This window comes from Pseudochaenichthys georgianus, chromosome 5 (assembly GCF_902827115.2).
Source record: "Pseudochaenichthys georgianus chromosome 5, fPseGeo1.2, whole genome shotgun sequence".
Classification (NCBI taxonomy): domain Eukaryota; kingdom Metazoa; phylum Chordata; class Actinopteri; order Perciformes; family Channichthyidae; genus Pseudochaenichthys; species Pseudochaenichthys georgianus.
In genome coordinates this window covers 13995278-14001277 of record NC_047507.1, presented here as the reverse complement: position 1 = coordinate 14001277, position 6000 = coordinate 13995278, and positions in this window count along the sequence as shown.

The window sequence follows — 6000 nt, the reverse complement described above, 5'->3', positions numbered from 1 at the left end:
GCATTCGACCAATCACAAACATAGAGAAGCGCACTGACAGCGCAGCGTCATACTTCCTGAATGAAAAGTGAACTTTAATACTAGTCAAATATGAAGAAGTTAAACTTTAAACATCCATGACTTAAACACTTTATCCAGGATAAAAGCCACATAGCTGCACCTGCAAGGTGAATACAGCTGGCAAAAGAAAAAGTGTTTGAATGCGTACATTAACAGGTTTATGATATCACTGCCCCGTCTAAAACACGATCTGACTTTAATTACATTTGTCTCGAGTGTTTTGTCAACTTAATGTGTTGCTTAAAATAATACTTCTGCATACAGTATGTGACAATGTAAGTGTTGCACGGCCAGATTCTTTCATACACACATACGGGTATTGGGCCGAGCGCGACACCGTACTTCCGGTATCCGCCGTTTTACGCGAGGTGCAAGCAGCCGTACACCGTCTAGGTGTTGCTAAGCTTCCTGTACTGAATATCATAGTCTATTGCCTTAATCAATATCTAGTCAACTCTAAAATACCACATATATGCAATGGCATGATAATATTATTGTGACAAGTGGGGTATTCACCTGGTGTTTCCAGAAATTAGACGTAGATGCAGCCAAAATCGACGAAGGCCACTGTCGTTTTTCCATACATCTGCAGGCAGTCTGTAAGGGCAATCCGACAACCCACACAGCTCTAGTTTACGCTGGTGACGACCCTCAAGTCCAGAGATGTAATCCGAAGACATGCAGCGATTTCTTCGGTCGTTAATTCAGAAAAAAAAACTAGTGCGCTCTGCCTGGCTACGTTAGCTAGCTGTTTATATTTGCACTTCCAGGATATTTGCACCTCCAGGAAAATGGCGTATTTACATATATATATATGGCGTGTGTTGCATTGTGGGTAGATCGTGACGTCACTGTGTGTGAAAGAATACGGCTCAAGAAGCTGACACAGATAAGGAGATATATGATACATGATGTGATATGATGTGATATGAATGATAATGGGACACATCGACGTCTGCACTCAGTGTACTTATGTTGTGGCAGATATTTAAGTAAGCTTTCTTAACGCTAATGTTGTAATAGTCAGATTGCTCTGAAGATGGGAGGCGTCTTTCCTGCAATGGCAGCTTTTCTGTATTTCCTTTCTCCTGTAATATGACTTGATCGCTTTAAACTCCGCACACTGAGCTCTGATTGGTCAGCAGGCGGTGCTTTCACTGAGTTGAGCTCTTAGCCTGCAACCTAACCTGGTCCCGACCAGGTTAGCTGCTAAGCATAAGTTACCATGGAGATCTAGCCTGCTAAAAAGAGAACCAGCTTCGTAGGACCGGAAAGCCGGAGTTTTCCCTGAATTTAGCCGGCTAAGCGAAAATCTTGCTTCGTAGTATACCCCCCTGCACTCAGTGCCGCGGACTGTAGGCTACGTAATGTTTTTGATCTGGTTACTTATGTTGCGGCAAATATTTAATTAAGCTTTCTTAACATAATAGTATAATGATAGTTATAATAGTCCGATTGCTCTGAAGATGGGAGGTGATATTCTATTCATTTTCACGTTCACACAGTCGGTGATTTTGGCCGGCCGTCTTTCCTGCAACCGCAGTTTAAACTGTATTTCCTCCGCACACTGAGCTCTGATTGGTCAGCAGGCGTGGTGCTTTCGCTGAGTTGATCTCTTATCCTGGAACATATCCTGCTTCGGAGCACAGGCCAGAAGTTATCTTGCTAAACGAAAATCCTGCTTCGTAGTATACCCCCTGGTCGGGACCAGGTTAGGTTGCAGGCTAAGAGCTCAACTCAGTGAAAGCACTGCCTGCTGACCAATCAGAGCTCAGTGTGCGAAGTTTAAAGCGATCAAGTCATATTACAGGAGAAAGGAAAGCTTAAATATCTGCCACAACATAAGTAACCGGATCAGAGTAACATTAAGTACAGTCCGCGGCATATCACTTCATAATATATCATATATTTTCTTATCTGAGTCAGCTGAGCCGTATCTGGCCATGCAACACTCACAGTGTCACATACTGTATGCAGAAGTATTATTTTAAGCAACACATTAAGTTGACAAAACACTTGAGACAAATGTAATTAAAGTCAGATCGTGTCTTAGACGGGGCAGTGATATCATAAACCTGTTAATGTACGCATTCAAACACTTTTTCTGTTAGCAGCTGTATTCACCTTGCAGGTGCAGCTATGTGGCTTTTATCCTGGATAAAGTGTTTAAGTCATGGATGTTTAAAGTTTAACTTCTTCATATGTCTAATATTATAGTTGACTTTTCATTCAGGAAGTATGACGCTATACAAATGTAAACTCTCTGTACAGTGACTGAGTTACAATATAGGAGTCTGTTATTTTACTCACCTGTCTGAGAGTCAGTCTGAGAGTCTTGAGCACCGCGAAGTCCTCCACAATCTGATCCAGGACCAACACCTCTGCTTCTGCATTCAGACCATGATTCAGACCAGTCCCATCAACCTGAATACTCAGCCTGTCACTGGGTTTGCATGCAAGAACAGCAGAGAGGCCTCACACACTCTAAATAAGTTCACCAGTGAAAACAAAAGGATCCACCGGCATTTTAGCATGTAGCATCAGAGGCGCGGGAAGGTATTTTGAGTGGGGGTGCTGAGGTGCTGGACTCCAGTGAACACTATTACGGGCACTATAGAGCACAAAAACACTCCCCACACGCAAACACACAGTACATCCGCGACTGTTACAATGAAGGCTCGATAATCAGCTCACGGCATATAGGCAGGGGTAAAGTGCTATTTTTTACGAGTGGAGAGCGGACCTCACCTCCTCTAGGGGGGTCCAGGGGGATGCTCCCCCGGGAAGATTTTTTTTAAATATTGAAGTTAAAAGCATCAATCTGGTGCACTTTGAGAGCAACAGATCTATGGATACATCTCTCAACACCCAGATGAAACACAACTGTAAGCAGATGTTCTTTTTCTTTATGGATATTTTACAAATCACTCCCCTTTCAAACTGTATTCTTGTTTTACTGCCATATAGTATTTCAGGAAATTACAGTTCTGTCGTCATCTCTAGTGTCTTGATGAGGTTCACGTAAAGCACGTTTAATGTATTATATTATGGAGGTAGAATTGTCCGGGGCTACAGAAACAACATTCCGGGCAGGCCAAAATATTATTTTACCAACAATGTGGAATTTATTGGCTACATATTACACAGATTATGCACAGCGGGAGCAGCAATAACTGTCTAATAATAATTCAGACAGGGGAGCTCCGCACCCCCTGCCTGCCGCTAGGGGGTGCTGCAGCGCCCTCAGCACCCCCCTTCCCGCGCCCATGGGAGCATGTTCGCTAGACACCTAATCAGCTGATGTTTTGGGTGCGTTTGATTTGTGTTAACTGGCGTCCTGGACAGGTGGTGAGTTAAATCAGTTATATATCACACAGGCTCCGCCCTCTGCTGGACTCTATCGGTACTACTCTCTATCATGCTATGCGTGAATTCACCTACTGAGTTGCATAAACGTAGCCGGCCAATCGGGGACCCAGTGGTGAGTAAAGGTGAGTCAGAAAAAGAAGAGCGAATATCATCAACCTTTTTTTCAAAGTGGTTAACAAAGTCGCTTGACAGAAGGGAGGAGGGGGAAGGGGCTTTGGGGGGGGTCCAGGAGGGAGGAGAAGATGGAAAAGTTGTTTGGGATTGGAATAGGAAGATTGGATCTTATCTTGAAAGAAAGTGCTTTTTGCCTGAGAGATCGAAGCAGAGAAAGAGGAGAGCCTGATAGATTAGGAGGTCGTCATGGTGTTTGGATTTCCACCGTTTCCGCTCTGCTGCCAGAAGGACGGTTCTATTAGCACGCAGTGCGTCATTTAGCCAGGGAGCAGGAGGGGACTGACGAGCCTGCCGAGATGTGAGAGGACAGAGAGAGTCCAGAGAGGATGAGAGGGTAGAGAGGAGAGTTTCTGCAGCAGAGTTTGGAGGTAGGAGTTGGAACGAGTCAGAGGAAGGGAGGGCTGAGAGCACCGATGAGGCAAAGGTAGAGGGGGAGAGGGAACGAAGGTTACAGCGGACAGGTGCAGGATGAGAAGAGATTAGTTCGTTATGTTTGGAAAGGGGTAGAGAGAATGAAATGAAGAAGTGATCGGATGTGTGGAGCGGGTTTACAGAGAGGTTAGAAGTAGTGCAGTTCCTTGAGAATATGAGATCAAGGACATTGCCAGCTTTATGAGTTGGTGGGGACGGAGACAGTGAGAAAGCAAAGGCGGTTAACAGAGATGTTAGTTCGTCTATCTTCCCTGTCTGGAGGTTGAAGTCTCCGAGAAGTACAGCGGGAGGGCCAGTTTCAGGGATGTGTGAGAGGACATTATCTAATTCCTCCAAGAAGTCCCCCAAGGCGCCTGGTGGACTGTAGAGAACAACAATGGTTAATTGTATAGGATGGGTTACTGTGATGGCATGGAATTCAAAGGTGGAAGGAGTGAAGTTAGGTAGCTTGAAGAGGGAAAAGCTCCATTTGGGAGAGAGCAGGAAACCAGTGCCACCTCCTCTGCCAGTGGGTCTGGGTGTATGTGAGAAGGGATATGCTGTGGAGAGAGCTGCTGGGGTGGATGTGTTGGATGGAGTAATCCACGTCTCAGTGAAAGCAAGGAAATCCAGGGACTGCAGGGAAGTGTAGCCAGAGATGAAGTCAGCCTGAGGAACAGCTGACTGGCAGTTCCACAGGCCGCCTGAAACTAGATGTTGGATGTCAGTGGAGCATGTGGGATAGACGAGAGCAGGCCGGTTGTATCGATTACGAGATACACGGGGCCAGTGATAATTGCGAGAAGACACATGAACAGGAATGGAGAAAATACACATGATTATAGCATGAGGGGCTAAACAACCAAATAAAATAAAACACCAGCGATACTTAGTTCAATCAAAGTAGGATTTGCCTCCTCTTTGCCTCCCTCATGACTCCAGCAGGACTCTATTGTCTTTGTCTTTGTCAGTCTTACTCCAGCAGGACTCTATTGTCTTTGTCAGTCTTCGTCTGTCTGACGCTGACGCTCCAGGAAAGTGCTACCTAAAAATGGACACCTGATTGCTGAGTTCTCACAGATGTGGGGCCACACCCCTTTAATTAGTTAACTCTCTGCAGCTGGTGGCCCTCAAAAGGAAATCTAGACTGGCTCCCTCCTGAGTTGCTATTGTGTCTTTTCAGTGGCCCAATTGTTTTACAATTACATTAAACCCTAAGTTATAAAGTTATGAGTTTAACCCTTAATACAGTTACACCTACTCAATAAAGCTCTTAGTATTCTACAAATGTTTAAATCAAAGTTAACCCTAGCAGTCAGTTAGTTCAGTTTTAAGGTTTCAGTCAAATTACTTGTCCCAAGTTTCTGCCTGACAGATACTGTAGCGGTTTTTAGATTTAAAATCACAATTTCAGTCAGATCAACTACAGAGCATTTATACAGAGTACACACACTGAAACAGAGAAGTCTAAAGACAGAATGTTACTCACACAATTCACAAGTAACCACTCCTTGAACATCGGCCTTGCCCTACTTGCCCTGGCTTAATTGCGGGCGCTGATCCCCACCGTCTGTGCTTCGAGTGTTTGGGGCCTGACCACGTGGTGGAGGGCAGCAAACATTCTCCTGCAGTGCCTGTCGTGCGCTCCCGCGGCTCAGACGCCAACATCGCCTGGAACATTTCCAGGCGCATTATGTCTCGCCGGACGAAGCGCAGGACCAGGAGGAGCTCGAGGTGGTTGAAATGGAGGACCAGGAGGTGGCCGAGGAGTTGGCAGTCGTGTTAGCCATTCCGACGGGCCGGGCGGCCCCGTTTGCCAAGGAGGAAGAAGATGAGCGTCGGGAGTTGTCGGGCGCTTCTGGGTCCGGCGTCCACGAGGGTCCACCGCGCAGGTCTGCCCGTCAGGATTTCCCGCTGGTGATGGCCATGGTGGCGGAGCGTGTGGGTCTATCGCTTCCCCCTCCGCTACCACCCAAACCGGTGAGC